We start from the raw sequence: 17,296 nt of genomic DNA, 5'->3' as shown, positions 1-17,296 counted from the left end.
TTCTTGGATTTGTGTGTAAAGTTTTGAAAAAAAGAGGCAAAGTTTTGAAAATGTGTGTAAGCAGCTGAAAAACCTGTAATGTTTTGGATTATGGATGTGTTAGTCCAGATTTTACTGAAGTATTTTATACATTTCAATCACAAAAGTGATGTACACACAAGCAGTTTTTGTAGTTTTGATTTTAAATGGATGTTGAAATTAATATCAACCATATTTTAAATGGAACCCTTTGTTTGAATTTAGAGAATCTACATCTGATGATCTTTTAGCTAAAATAACAAATGCACATTATTCACAAAGATATGAAACAACAAACACACGATGTGTCGCCGTAAAATCATCCAGCGCCGGTCGATGACTAACTACCGCTGTTCACAGCTTAACTATTCAGCCGTCTAAACAAAACCTGTCCATCTATGGACGAGAGCTGCTCTAAAAATACTCTCTTTTGTTCAGCGTGGTGAAGTGTGTCCTGATGCTCTCAAACACTGACGTGTGGCTGTTTTCGCCGAGCACACACACACACACACACACACACACTCACACTTTCTTGTTGTGTGTCAGTTCTGATGGCCGAATCTGTTCTCACACAAACTCACGCTCACAAGAGGATACGGCTCACTCATTACTCAATACAACACTATATATACTGCCGACTCTTTCTGACAAATAGCCAGTGAAACAGTGAAAAAATAAGGTGAATTTTGCTCACACATGCATAGTAGTGTCCTTATCAACAAACTCTAGTTTTAAGTAAGAATTTGACTTCTCCCTCTCGCTGTAACCCTGAACAGATTCTTGTCCTTTTATAAACGTAAAACTGAACTTTGTTTGTGATCTTCAGTATGTGCTCTAAATATGACCATATTTCATAAGTTCAGTGTTATTGTGCAGTTTAGTGAAAGTGAGTTCAGTGGCTACACAGAATGATTTATTGATGTGCTCTATAAATCATCGTAACATATGTTTTTCCATTATTTTAGCTCAACAAAAGAATTGAACCAATTTCAACTTCATCTTTACGTTATACTGTATGAGATTCACTTCGATTGTTTAAAGTCAGTTTAATATAATTAAAGTTGAAATGACTTGTACAGTTTGATTATACCTAAAAGCCACTGAAGTTAGGTTTTTATTTGTGTAAGTCGGTGTAAATGTTCACAGCGCAGATGTTAGTAATCGATTGATGAGTTACGCACTGACCCAGTGTTGTTTGTTTTGTTTTTACAGCAGTACAATCAGCTGGTTTGTAATTGCTCAATGTTTTTGTCATTTAAAACTATGTTTTAGAGATGAACTGTACCTACTATGAATGCTTAATCTTAATTGTTCAGAGTGAACTCTTAGGTGTTCTGCTCTTCATTATATAATGAAGAGCTGAAATCAAATTATTTACACTACCAGTCAAACGTTTTTGAACTGTAAGCTTTTTAATGGTTTTTAAAGAAGTCTCTTCTGCTCACCAAGCCTGCATTTATTTCATCCAAAGTACAGCAAAAACAGTAACATTTTGAAATATTTTTACTAGAAGAGACTTCTTTAAAAACATTAAACATCTTACTGTTCAAAGACTTTTGACTGGTAGTGTATGTGCATGAAAAAAACTTTTTCTCTTAAGGCATTTTTAACATTTGAAATGAGTAAGTTAGGCTTTAGAGCTTTAAAGATGTTTTAACTGTACCTTACATGGATTTGGCTTGCTAAATTAAGTTGGTACAAGTGTTCTTCTTTGTGAACTGACTGTAAGAAATATTGTATTGTAAAATATTCATAGATAATATTAATCATGATTTCTCTAGTAGGCAAATAAAATAAATGTCACATGAAAAAAGTATGTGTTTGTACACTTTAAAAAATGCTGGGTTGTTTCAACCCAGTGTTGGGTCAAATATGGACTAACCCAACTGTTGGGTTAAATTTTGGTTACATTATTAAATTAACTTTTTAACCCAACAGTTGGGTTAGTCCATATTTGACCCAACACTGGGTTGAAACAACCCAGCATTTTTTAGAGTGTAATGACTAGTTTTGTGTGTACTGTAAAATGTAAGAATCAGGTTGGGCCCTGTGTTATCATGAGCTTCAGGAACACATTCAGCTTCCGTGCATTTGAATTATAATTAACAACACTGTAACTGTAACAGACAGAGAGTTAATAGCCAGGCTTTAAACCCGTTCCTGTAGTGTCTGCGGTGTTTGTTTGTGACTCGATCTGTGGCTTCCGTCGCAGGCGTGAGAACATGAAAACGCTTCTGATCTCGGCTCTAACGGCTCAGGATTGTTTTGGAGGTTCCTCTGCGTTTTTAACGTGCCGGTCCAGTAATTAAAAGAGATTAAGAGAAATGTGGGAACACGTTTTACTGCAATCAGCACACAATGTCATCTCCACACGCTCACGCGCTAACGTGATTACCGTAATCCGATTTGTAATCTGCCTCCAAAAATGGCGTTGTTACAGAACCATCTTGGAGGATTTTAAGATGTAAATCAGCTTGTACTACCTTCCATCTGTTTTATGATCATTTGGCCTTCTTTTGCCGATCCAGTGAAATGAACAGAGCTCCAGAGTTGCACAAAACGATGATAAAAGGCGGTTTGTGTACGGTTTTGTACGGACCAGTGGATGTGAATGCAGGAGCTCCAGCCGTTAGCGCACTAATTAACGGCTGTTTAATGCAAACGATATGCCATCCTCATCCTCTCCCATCTGTCCGCGCTTCTCCTGCCAGCCTTTATTTTCAGGCTACTGTATGAAATTTGAATAAGCCTCTCATATAAATCCAAAAACATCAGTCTGGAGACGAGCGCGGACCGGATTAAACTCACCGTGATGCAGGCGTCACTAATGTGACTGACACAGACAGACAGATGAACATTTCCTTCTTAATTCTAGAATATCTTCACTTTATTTGAAGCTGCTCTGCTGAAAGACGTCAGACCGAATCCAAGCGCAGCGAGAAGGTCACGTTGGTTTCAGAGAGTCTATCTGAAGGCAGGCAGCGCTGTGATCGCTGTACTTGTTGTGATGTTGCTATAGTACTTCGACAAACAAGGCCACATGTGCTCAGCGTTCAGAGGTTTGTTAGACGCCAGCTATAGCGCTGCTGATGCCAGATATTTATGTAAACCTCTGGAGATGCTAGAAAGACGCACACAAACTTCAGTGCATTTCTGTAACAATCTGAATAAAGAGTGTGTAATGAAAGTGAGCTGGGAATGAGGTGAGGAGCGGAGGAGATTTCAGCAGAAACAAAAGACAATGAAGGACAGAAATCACAAGCTGTCTCTTTCCTTTAAGGAACATGTGATTTTGCTTTTTTGTAAACAAAAAAAAGAAGAAAGTTTTTAAACACATTTCTTGGAATATTGGCGGAGCAACATATAAACACACACACACACACACACACACACACACACACACACACACACACACAATAGTGGTTAATCTTCTAAGATAAATCACTTAATTGAGCAAAAAATAGGCCTAATTCATTACATTTGGTTATGCTGAAAGACGTCAGACCGAATCCAAGCGCAGCGAGAAGGTCACGTTGGTTTCAGAGAGTCTATCTGAAGGCAGGCAGCGCTGTGATCACATATAGTTGTTTAGAAACTATATCTATTGAATCTATATCTAGATATCTATAGATGCACCACATGATTCACTGATTAACCATTAAGATGAGTTAGATTAAATAATAGACAAATGTATTAAACTGAATGAGAAGACATGCAAATGAAAAGTTTGATAGTAAGAGCTTTATGAAAGACAGTTACTGTGAATGAAACATTTATATAGATGAAACACTTATTTTGTGTAGTGAAAAGGATACTTTGTGATTGTGTATATTGTACTAAGACAATTGAAAATATGCTGAAATGTTTGAAAAAACGGCACTTTTGATGATCTGTTAGTACATTTGTGAAAATAGTACCAAAGCAAATTAAAAAACTGTATTAAGCGCTTTGTACAATACAGATATAATGTAAACAGAAATGCAAGGGGGTAAAAATAATTTCTTTCTAAAATGCGCAGTTTCTAAAAGTGAACAGATGATGTCTAAGTGTTTTCACACATGATCACTGTGTGTAGCTCATCAGTAAATGAGTGTGGCATTAAAATAGCAGTTTCCCAAATTAAACAAAAGAGCTGTTAGTTTTGAGTGATGTGTGTAATGTAAAGAACTGTGTTTAGAGTTTTGCAAAAAGTTTGTTCTACAATATCAAACAGAGTTTAAAGCATGTAGTGTGCTTGTAGTTTTGCAGACTTGGTCTAAAGATTAGGAATATGAGTGAATGGTTCCACTAAGTATCACTTTAGTGTCTAAGCAGTTTTAAAAATCTGTAATTCCTGTTAGATTTGTGTGTGTTACGTAGAGAATTGTGTGTTGTGTTTTGCAAAAAGTGTTTTCTGAAACTGAAAACCGAGTCAAAGTCTGAGAATTAGTGTATGGTTTTGTAGATTTGGTGTGTGCTTCTGCTGTTTGAGTGTCAGCTTTCAGAAACTGTGTGACTTTGTGTGAAAGCAGCTGAAAAAAAAAAACAGTTCAAAAACGAAATGCATTTTATGATTTCTCTTTATTTTTTATGATAAATATCTTCCAGGTTTATGAACTTATGACTATATTCATACACTTAGTATGTGTGCAAATGTTCATGAGAACATCTGATGATTATTACCTTCATAAACAGGCATCAAGTAGCATAAGATCCCAGATGATCGATCGATATAAAACACAATCTGTGATGTTCCTAGCTGTTTATGATGGAGTCTCTGCTCCGGATCTCTGTCAGGATAACTGGCCTGTCACTGTGAAGTGTGAGCGACATGCCACCAGACGTCACGCTGCATTCAGGCCTGCGGTGCGATGGCTGTCCATCACTGTCACGTCCGGCTCAGGGACGCTGTGAGGGAGAATATTACAGAAAATCTGCGACACACTGTCAGGGCCTGACCTGTGATTGAGGAAAGAGTCGATCGCATGATGTGGCATTAGTGTTGTGAAGCTCTGCTGTATCTCTGTGACTCACCTGGATTCTGTCCACACCCTCAGAAAGCCCTGCGTTACATAAGATGCATTAAATGTGCAAGTTCTGAATGCATTTTACAAATAACAAATAATGCTAAAATATCAACATACTCTAGTTACATTTAGGATGCTAAATGGTGAACTGCAAAAGATTAATTTGTGTTACTTCTAGTTTAATGAAACACATTTTGTTACTCAATTCAGCTTCCATTTAATTTTCAGTATTTATAGTTCGTTCTTAATATGTGAAATGTATTAGAGATAAGAGATCACTGACGTTTGAATGTCCTCTATTGATCAAATGTCTTTTCACTCGGTGAATTCAGAGCTTCCACACATCTTTCCTTTCTATTCTGTTCTATTCACATTGAAATGAATGTAAGTCTGGTGTGACGCACCTTCTGTCAGATCGAGTAAACGAGTTTCACACAAACACGCATGCATCGAACTAAACTCAGCAAACACCACAGGCAGAAACACACATCTCTACATTCATGTGAAGTAAATGCCAGATGCCTGTAACTGAAAACACTTCGTCTTGTAACAGCTTCACTCAGACGGTCAGAGCCAATGAAAACATCAAAAACCATTTCTTCCTCAGTATTTTTGATTTGTTTTTCAGCACAAATATCTAAACAGCCTTAAATCAAGATACATTTACTGGAGATGCAAAATACCTTTAAAGAAGCTTTCCGAAAAATGTATCAAAATAAAGCGAGTTTTGCTGGAAGCAAGAAAATGATCTGCCAGTGAGAAACTTCAATTAAACGGAAAACAAGATTATTTTTCTGACCCCACTTGCAGATAATTATTCTTGTTCTCACTTAATTTGGACATATTTTTCAAAATAACACGACTTAATATCTGATATCATTTTGCATCTCCAGTAAATCTATCTTGATTTAAGGATGTTTAGATATTTGTTCTGGAAAACAAGACAGTCTATAGTTTCAACTGAAGGAGAAAATCACCGTTTTTGCAGCGAATTTCAGCAATCCAGTTTTGTATTTTTTACATTTTATAAACAGTGTAATTATTGCAAATGATAGAGATGATCCGAGTGCTTAATGCAGATGAATGTGAGAGCATCACTGGAGCTTCATGAGCTAAACCTGATCCTCATGTTCTCCAGCAGCATCCGAGAACAACATCAGTAACATCTGATGACAAACACACGCTCAGCCTTTTCCCTCGGGCTATATTCAATCTGAACCAGTAAAACTCTCATAACATGATCTCAACTGAATAATGACTGCTTGCTCTTGTGTTGCAGAAATGAATTTTGTTTGCATCATTGCATCACTATTTTCTTATCATTGTAAAGCTGCTGTGACACAATCTGTATTTTATAAAGTGCTATATAAATAAAGGTGACTTGAGAACTTTACATTTGTACATAACATATCTCAGAATTGTGCATCTGTAAATAGCATATCTGTACACCTGTTTGTATATTTATTTATTTATGTGTCTTATTATTATCTAAAAATATTATTATTGTGTGTGTGTGTGTGTGTGTCGTGTGAGTGTGTGAGTGTGTGTGTGTGTGCGTGTGTGTGTGTGTGAGTGTGTGCGTGTGTACGTGTGAGTGTGAGTGTGAGTGTGAGTGTGTGAGTGTGTGTGTGTGTGTGTGTAAACATACTGGGGAATAAGCTGATTCTGATTCTAATCAGTGACACTCATTTACAATGCTTACATTTGATTCAGCACCTAGAAATAGAGCACAATCATTTTTAAAATTTCTAAAACCTTATTTATTTTCAGATTTTAAATGTGGAGTCGGTTGTAAATGTGCATCAGTTGGTGTTTTTAGAGCAATTTAAAGAGTTCAACCAAGCTGTGTATTAATGGCGTTGTGATTAGAGCGAGATGAAGTCTGATGTGATGTCAAGCGCAGAACTGTTTTGGCTGCAGGCGGACGGGCTTCTGATGGCCTTTACGTTCCTTCACATGAATAATCACATGACAATTGAGAAAATCTAATTAAGACACGGAAGAGCAGTCGTGCCGCCCATCTGATTGGGAAAGTGATATGATGAACGCAGCTCAGGGTCTCTTCAGGGTTTTGATCTGGAAAAACTGAAATTACTAATTCACCTCAAGCTGTTTAATGTGAAACTAATAATAATAAGCAGAAATGTGTGTGATTTATGTAATAGATTGAGCTGCTTTAACAGCAGATAAACAGCTGCCTTTTATGAACTGTGCTAAAGAGCAAAGAGTTTCAGAAAATCATTGATTTTATCTTTCAGAAATGACTTGCCTGAATCAAAAGATTTCTGAAATCTGTCCGAGAGAATCTCACAAAATCTGTCAGGAACACGCCGAGAACCTGTCAAGCAAAACTCATAAATACACAGAAAAAAAATGACCTAGAAACAATTTTCACTGAGAAACTTCACAAACAACTGCAAAAAAAAAACTTGACTTGTAAATCACACTCCAGTCATCTTTACACTCACACATTCTCTACTGCAGAAACAGCAGCACTGTATTTATATGGTGGTGTTTGCTGTACTGTGTTTCTGTGCCACACACATTAATCAAACATCCTCGTTCACATCGGTCAGAGAGTCTGTGTGTTGTTCCCATCTCAGTGTGTGATTCAGTGTTTGTAGTTTATCTTTGTGCTGGCCGTCGTGTTTCTGTCCGCATGTCCACGTTAAAGAGGACAGACAAGTGCAGACTGAACATGTCACGGCACGTTTGTGTCATGCTGACCAACTTAGTCACCGCTGGAAATGAATATAGACTCATGTAGAGCACCACACCTCCACACACACACACACACACACACACACCACTCTAACCTGTATTTCCTAACCCTAACCCTAAAGAAAATGAATGTTTCTACATTATATTTGGTAGTAGCTTATCAGTGGTGACTATCTCAAGTTGATGTCCACATGGCAGAAATGTACAGTAAAAATCAAGCAACTTTTAAGCATCTGCTCAAGTTCTTTCTGTCAATTGTTTACTTATTTGTTTCTGGACAATTTAAAAACCGTAAAAACCTTTAAGTTGAATTTTTTTCTGTGTAAAACTCTGTTCTGGGTGTTTTCCTCCAGTCTGATGTGAAAAGAGTCTCTGTGATCTTCTGATCTTCTGGAGGCTCAGGTTCCTCCTTCAGTGTGATTGTACAGCTGTGCATCTAATTCACTTTAGTGAAGCCATCGTCATCGTGACTGATATTACACAGCAGTTCAGAGGAAATACTGTCAGACACAAACGCTGACTTCCAGGGGTTCGTGACAGGCTGACAGTGAAATTACACGTGAAGAGAGAAGGGACAGTGTGAATGTTCTGATGGCCGCCGCATTACACTGCGTTTGAGAATAAACAGGCAGGACAGACGCTCATCATTTATGGCTTTAATACAAGCATCAGTGGCAGCATAATGTGCTCTGAGCGATTCACAATCCCAGAATGCCTGACCTCAGCCCCGGCGTGTCCCTGCTGTGCTTCTATTCTAGAAACGCTGCGCTATTCTTCTGCTTTGTGCTTTTGCTGAAGCCCTTAAAGACAAATCCTTGCTGTCAAATGCTATGTTTGAAGGCCCAGAGCTTTGTGTTGCTGGTAGGCTTTTGATTATTATTTGCTCAGCAGAACGGAATATCATACATGAGGCAGATTAATGGGTCGCATTACATCGATTTACTCCAACTAAGGTTAAAAAGTCTTCATAATTCTCACGCAACGCGATGAGATTCCATATTCAGTCACTGAAATATCTTCATTTAAGCTTAATAGAAAGAAACAGACTGACTGGAAAATTTCTGCACAAACTAACGTCGCTTCTTGTTCATTTCAAAGTGAATGTGGTGCACATGTCAAAATGCATTAGTTTAGAAATCTTGTACTATGATAGAAGTGTTTTGAGCTCATAACATAGTATTGTGCACTAAACCACAAGAAAATAAGGCTTTATTAATCAACAATCTGCCTGTAATCATAATTTGTGTAAAAGAGAATAAAAGCCGTCTGTGTTTTACTGCCACTGGTGTTCATTTCAGCTGGAAACTGCAGTGAATTGTATGTATAGGTATGTTTTTAATTCAGTCTGTGTTGGAAAGAAATTAACGAGGAGAGGCTGTTTTAGTCAATAACTGCAGGTGTCCTCTACTGTAGTTATTCAGAACTAAACTAAACTGCAAGATTTGGCTTTATAACGTGATATGTCCATTCCATAACATTATCTTACACATTTGAGTAATATATACACTTTATAGAAACATACCTCGTTTATTTCTGAGTCAGAGCTCAAGCTTTTCTTCCACTGCATTCGGGAACGATGGATCTGGAGACACAGACAGAAAAGGCTGAATTTGTGATCTTTACTGATTTATTTGGTGCGTATTATAGACATAAATCAAATCACATGGACATTAATTCAAAGGAGTTGACAGCTGCATTACAGATTGCTAATGAACGACATGGTTTAAGGGGACAACATCTTTTAGATAATTATCAGATGATAGAATTAGTAATACATAACTAATGAGGGTTTAATAAGAGTGACAAACTCTTCAAAATAAAGCTTCTTTACTGTTATTTGTGGTTCCATGAAGAACCTTTAACATCAGTTTCAACAAAAGATTCTTTAGTTTATAGTGGTTCCTTTAGATGATGAATACTGAATACTGGAAGGGTCTTTGAGAACCAAAAAAGGTGGCCTTACTGCAAAACCACACATTTGAAACCTTAAAAACACATAAATGTACACTACATCTAACTAAAATAATAATAATACATACAAAAAAAAAGTATTGAGCAGAGCGTCACCACCCTTAAGTAACAAAAATATATGAGAATAAACTGCAAAATTTAATATACATTTCCATATATTGGAAACTTGGGCTTATATTTTTCAATATACAGCAATGTATGCATTGACAATATATGGCTATATATTGATACATACAAGTATATTTAGATATGAAGACAAAGATAAATGGAATATTCATAACGTTTGATCCTTTATTGAGTATATGTTGCACATGGCTGTTCCCACACAAATATACGTACACACACATATACACACGATCACGGAATGAGTTAAAGCAGATTTCTAGTTCCCAGCATGCTTTGCTTCTGACTGTTAAAGCAGAGTAACCTTTTCTTTTAATGAAGTGTTATGTCATGATGTGTTTTTGCTCAGTATAAACAGATCTGTTAGTGTTTAATGCTGTATTATTTTAGGTATCTTTTAAAATATGAAATGTATATCATAAATGACTGTTAAACATATTTCCATTTATATGTGTGTATATACTGCATGAGTAGATGTGTTCAATATATTTATACACATGCAGTACCATATCTTATCACATGTACATCTATATATTATAAAGTGTATTGCTGAATATCAACTGACATATATTGTGATATATAAATGAATATATTGTCACATATTTTTCAATTTATGAAAGCAGCAATTCCGTATGTATTATTCAATATATTGTAATAAATTTACACAATATATTATTCTGTATAATTTCTAATATACCATATTATGTCCTTTAATATATCGATCATTCATATATTAGGAAATATATTTTCTTTGCATAAGGGCATAGAGATGAACAGACCCAGACGACCCCGCTGTGACCCCAAAAACAGCAACAATTAATTAAACACAAACGAGAGAAACGTTCCTTCCATCTTCACAAACCAGATACAAACTCTCAGGTTTTCACTTTCTGTAGTCTGTTAGCTGAGACAGTAAATCCATCAGAGATCACACATTAGTATGAACAGCAGAACAACAGATGAATAAGGACTCTCAATGCAGCAGAGAAGTCTTTCCAGTGATGTTCAGTGTTATTCACTTTAACAAGCATCGGAATGAAGCAGCAGATTTGTCAGCGTGATGCTGCTCATATTTCCCTGATGACGCCGATGGCTAATAAACCTCCAGCACTTGAACATGACAGATAAACTCACAGCCTGCCGTCAGACGAGCGCTTCACGGAGGGACAGTACGATTCCCTTCCCTTACTCAGCTCTCTCCCACTTTCTCGCTTTGTAATTCAAACATGCAAAACCACAAGAGCCTCTTCAGTCTCTTTCAGTTTTTACATACAAGTAATAACACAAAAAGCATGTAAAAAAAAAAAAAAGTCTTACTAAATATTGCCATCATTTTTCAAATTGAGATGCCTGATAGGAGTGTTTTCCCTGGTTTTCTTTTAATTATTTGTCTGTGCCACCGCTGTTTTATTTTTAACAGAAATAAACATGAATAAAACCAAGGAATAAATGCAAACTGTGCATTGCCATTGAAGACTTTGGGGTTAGTAAGAGTTTTAAATTTTTTTTTTAAAGATAAGGACTCTCAATGCAGCAGAGAAGTCTTTCCAGTGATGTTCAGTGTTATTCACTTTAACAAGCATCGGAATGAAGCAGCAGATTTGTCAGCGTGATGCTGCTCATATTTCCCTGATGACGCCGATGGCTAATAAACCTCCAGCACTTGAACATGACAGATAAACTCACAGCCTGCCGTCAGACGAGCGCTTCACGGAGGGACAGTACGATTCCCTTCCCTTACTCAGCTCTCTCCCACTTTCTCGCTTTGTAATTCAAACATGCAAAACCACAAGAGCCTCTTCAGTCTCTTTCAGTTTTTACATACAAGTAATAACACAAAAAGCATGTAAAAAAAAAAAAAAGTCTTACTAAATATTGCCATCATTTTTCAAATTGAGATGCCTGATAGGAGTGTTTTCCCTGGTTTTCTTTTAATTATTTGTCTGTGCCACCGCTGTTTTATTTTTAACAGAAATAAACATGAATAAAACCAAGGAATAAATGCAAACTGTGCATTGCCATTGAAGACTTTGGGGTTAGTAAGAGTTAAAAAATTTTTTTTTTAAAGAAGTCTCTTCTATTCACCAAGGCTGCATTTATTTGATCAAAAATACAGTACAAATTTGAAATATTATTAGAATCTAAAACAGCTGTTTTCTGTGTGAATATCTGTTAAACTGTAATGTATTTCTGTGATGCGCAGCTGTATTTTCAGCATCATTACTCCAGTCTTCAGTGTCACATGATCTTCAGAAATCATTCTAATATGCTGATTTGCTGCTCGAGAAACATTTCTGATTATTATCAATGTTGAAAACAGTTGTGCTGCACAATATTTTTGTGGAAACCGTGATACATTTTATTTTTCAGGATTCACAGATGAACAGAAAGTTCAAAAGAACAGCATTTATTTGAAGCAGAAAACTTTTGTAACATTATAAATGTCTTCACTGTCACTTTTGATCAGTTTAATGCATAATTGATGAATAAAAGTGCATGAATCTGAGTTGGCTGCTGATGTTGCAACTCTAAACATGTTATTTCATCTTACTGGCTGTAATAAAACATCTGGCCATATTGTATGTAAATTGTTATTTCACTAAATTATCATATTAAGTGCACATGAGTTTGCAGTCACTGAATATGTGCTAAAATCATTTTGTTGGAATAAAGGCACAGATGATTAGGGCTGGTCTGGATGGTCAGTGTTGGGTGTGTGACACATTAATGAGCCGCTTACGCACACGTTTAATACTGCAGGACCTTTAACTGATGCCATTAGCGGCTCACAGCGTTTTCACACAGACCTGCCCTTGAGACCGGCGTAATTACACCATCATGACGTCTTTAATATCTGCTGCCATCACTCACGCACAGACTGGATCATATCGCTGGGTGATAACGGGCTGGACACTTTGAGTTCGGACACTTGATGTGTCTGAAAAACAAAGAGAGAACAGACTGAATGTTAATTTGACTGTTGTGTATGCGCTTAAAGAAACAGTTCACCAAAAAATGAAAATATGTGTTCACCCTTAGGCTGTCCCAAATCAGGATGAGTGTGTTTCTTCATCAGGTTTGTAGAAATGTAGCATTGCATCAGTGTCTCAGCAATGGATGCTCTGCAGTGAATGGGTGCCGTCAGAATGAGAGTCCAAACAGCTGATAAAAACATCACAATAATCCACAAGTAATCCACAGCACTCCAGTCCATCAGTTAACATCTGGAGAAGACAAAAGCTGAAACTAATCCAGCATTAAGATGTTTTTAACTCAAATACATTGAGTCCATAATCCATAATAACGCTTCCTCCAGTGAAAAAGTGTTCTGGTGTGAATCAGGCATTTTATTTTTCAGGATTCACAGATGAACAGAAAGTTCAAAAGAACAGCATTTATTTGAAGCAGAAAACTTTTGTAACATTATAAATGTCTTCACTGTCACTTTTGATCAGTTTAATGCATAATTGATGAATAAAAGTGCATGAATCTGAGTTGGCTGCTGATGTTGCAACTCTAAACATGTTATTTCATCTTACTGGCTGTAATAAACAAAACATCTGGCCATATTGTATGTAAATTGTTATTTCACTAAATTATCATATTAAGTGCACATGAGTTTGCAGTCACTGAATATGTGCTAAAATCATTTTGTTGGAATAAAGGCACAGATGATTAGGGCTGGTCTGGATGGTCAGTGTTGGGTGTGTGACACATTAATGAGCCGCTTACGCACACGTTTAATACTGCAGGACCTTTAACTGATGCCATTAGCGGCTCACAGCGTTTTCACACAGACCTGCCCTTGAGACCGGCGTAATTACACCATCATGACGTCTGTGCTTTAATATCTGCTGCCATCACTCACGCACAGACTGGATCATATCGCTGGGTGATAATGGGCTGGACACTTTGAGTTCGGACACTTGATGTGTCTGAAAAACAAAGAGAGAACAGACTGAATGTTAATTTGACGATGCAATGCTACATTTCTACAAACCTGATGAAGAAACAAACTCATCCTGATCTCAGATGATCTGAGGGTGAGGATATTTTCAGCTAACCTTCATTTTTGGGTGAAGTATTCCTTTAAATACACAGTATGTGGCTGAAAACTCGTTGTGAGTCCAAGCCTGTTTAATTATAATTCTACTCCTTCCTTTCTAAAGGAGCCTTATATATTTGCAATACACAGTTTTTCAGGGAAACGCCTCACAAAGCTTCGTGGTCTCTTTCAAAGGCTCAAACAAGAATGTCATGCATTCATCTGAGCATGAAGTGAGGAGCCGTTCTGAGCGCTGCGCTGTCACAGTCGCTCAAGAGAAGAAGAGATCAGATGTCGAGACGTTCGCATGTTCCTCCAAAACCCATTAAAGAGATGAAGGCGTCTCCTGTGGATTTGAGCCGCTGAGCGTGACGTGGGGTCAGAGTTTGAGAGGAACATCTGGCCTCCGTCTGTCCTCCTCAAACACTCGCTGACCTCCTTCAGTCTGCGCAGCTACAGTCACTGATTCACATCCGGATCCTCCATCGGCTCCGGCAGCTTTACTACATTTAGACATTAAACTAGCAGTCTAATATGGATCTTCATTTACTCGGGTCACTCCGGACTGTTCCAAGAAGAAATGCTGCTGAACTCTGCACATCTACTGTATTGTAGGCATGCTTATATTCACAAGTGAAATAAACCAGAAGCTGGTCAGCCAAATGATAATCAGTCTTACTTTTTGGATTTGATTCAGACCGGTCTACCTTTTTGAGTAACTGACTGTAAAGAGTTATGAGCAGTCTTGCAGAAAAAAATTGGATGACTAGCTGTTAAACTAGTCTAAGAAGTTTATGTAATCGGCCACTGACGTTTATACACAAAGAAAACTGCGAGAGATGTTTGAGTTTTCGTCATCATGTTCACTGAACTGAGTAGAATCACAACGAACAAAAGAGAAGAAACTAGAGAGGAAAACAAAGTGAGGATTAAATGTGACCCTGGTCCACAAAACCAGTCATAAGTGTTAAATTTTCAAAATTGAGATTTATGCATCATCTGTAAACTGAATAAATAATCTTTCCATTGATGTATGGTTTGTTAGGATAGGACAATATTTGGCTTGAGATACAACTATTTGAAAATCTGGAATCTGAGGGTGCAAAAACATCTAAATATTGAGAAAATCATCTTTAAAGTTGTCCAAATGAAGATCTTAGCAATGCATATTACTAATCAAAAATTAAGTTTTGATATATTTACGGTAGGAAATTTACTAAATATCTTCATGGAACATGATCTTTAATAAAATAAAATTGATAATTTTTGATTAGTAATATGCATTGCTAAGGACTTAATTTGGACAACTTTAAAGATGATTTTCTCAATATTTTTCTTTTTCTTTTTTTGCAATAGCACCATCAGATTCCAGATATTCAAATATTATCCTATCCTAACAAACCATACATCAATGGAAAGCGGATTTATTCAGCTCTGAGATGATGTATAAATCTCAATTTAAAAAAATGTGACCCCCTATGACTGGTTTTGTGCTCCAGGGTCACAAATGTGACTTGACTCCATCCACAATAATGGATGATGAATATCATCAAACAAACATCACTTGTAGTATTTCAGCGCTTTGTAAATCACGACTTTAAACATTAAAGCGTCTCTGCATCGCCGCATGCAGCCGGAGCGTTCTCTGATAATGCGTTCCTGCAGGGCCAGACACAAAATAACACGACATTCCCGGATTTAAAACTAAAGGTTAATGCACATAATGAGGCCTGTAGGGCTCGTCGTGTTTCCCGTCAGCGTGGAGCAGCGCAGGTGGGTCTGACCTTGAGCGGGAGCACGTTCATGTCATGTTCTGTCCAAACCTGCAGAAACCGCTGGCTTCGGCCAAGTGTCGCCGGTGGATCTGAACAGGTTCATCACGCCACGCCGCATCAGCGGACATGTCACGGCGCGACAGGCCTGAGGCGCTTCTCCATTAGCTGCGCTTTACATCATCTACGAGACACAGGACTGACCACAAACCCTCCACTGAGCATCTGATAACAGAGTTGCGCTTTATTTCCATAGTCCACTTCAGACATAGCTTCACAGCTAACAGGGAATGTTCTCTATAAAGTTTGCTCAAATAAAAACATATAAATGTTAGGACAAAACATTCTTGAAGCAATGTGTATGGAACAATCTCATAACTTTATTAATATTTCATATACGTTTTCAAAACGTTGATAGGAAATCAGAACAACATTCTCGGAGCGTCCTCATGAGGTTATTTGTATTTGAACATTCTAAGAAACCTTTTTATGACCTTTAAATAATGTTCTAATCATGAGAAGAAAACTGGACATTTTAACATTCTTAGAATATTAAAAATAAACATAAAATAAACAAAAATAAAACGGTGACACTTTAGTATAGGGACCCATTCTCACTAGTTGCTTGAGCATGTCTATTATTAACATATTGGCTGTTTATTAGTGCTTTATGTTTTTATTTGTTTACTCTGCTTGACCATATTCTACATCCCTAATCCTACTCAACACCTAATCTTAACAGCTACCGTACTAAGGATTAATAAGCAGCAAATTAGGAGTTTATTGAGGCAAAAGTCGCAGTTAATTGTTTGTTAATAGCGAGAATTGGACCTGTGTGAACAATAAAATTAGTAGACCGCTGTAACAAACACATTTAAATAAAGTTAGAATCACGACAAGAAAACTAGACATTTTAACATTTTAGAAACACTCAAAAACATTGTTCCCACAACATTTTTATAACCTAAATTTGTTACCGGGTACATGTCAACTAACTCTTCTTATTAGAGTATTAGTAGACTGTTAGGTTAGGGTTAGTAGAATAAGTTGACATGCACTTATAAGTGACTTATAGTCAGTCTACTGATACTCTATTGACTGCTAGTTGACATGGAGCTGCACAGTTACTTATAGTTATTCAGAATAAAGTGTTAACCAGGTCTAATCTGACAGAACGAGAGTTCAGAGGAAGAACTGGTCACTGGATATGACAATCTTACCAGGTTACTCTGTAAAGGACCATTTGCACCCAGAACGACAAAATATAGAGGAATTATATGAGTATAATAATGTACATCCAGCCGGTTGTTATCGCAGAATAAAGCCCGACAGAGTAAAACACAGAGTAGACTGAAGTTGGGCTCAGGTTGTTGTGCTGTGGGATGCAATGTTTCCCATATATTGATTTATTTGACCGCCTCAAATAATGTTAGATTTTTCAAAAGGCTTTGCCTTCGTTGAATAAACATGAGCACTGCACGTTTCAAAATCTAAACATGGCACGGGTGTTTTTATATCACTGAATAAGGAAACTGACCATCATCAGAAATGTTTTGATGTCATTTTCCTTTAATCTGGCCTGTAATGTCTGATAAAGTACAGCCGTTACCAGGGAAACCGCAATATCTGCCGCTCCAACA

The sequence above is a fragment of the Sinocyclocheilus anshuiensis genome, unplaced genomic scaffold, assembly GCF_001515605.1.
Source record: "Sinocyclocheilus anshuiensis isolate Anshui unplaced genomic scaffold, SAMN03320099.WGS_v1.1 scaffold745, whole genome shotgun sequence".
Lineage (NCBI taxonomy): Eukaryota > Metazoa > Chordata > Actinopteri > Cypriniformes > Cyprinidae > Sinocyclocheilus > Sinocyclocheilus anshuiensis.
The sequence above is the reverse complement of the archived record's forward strand: the minus strand, read 5'-3'. Positions refer to the sequence as shown.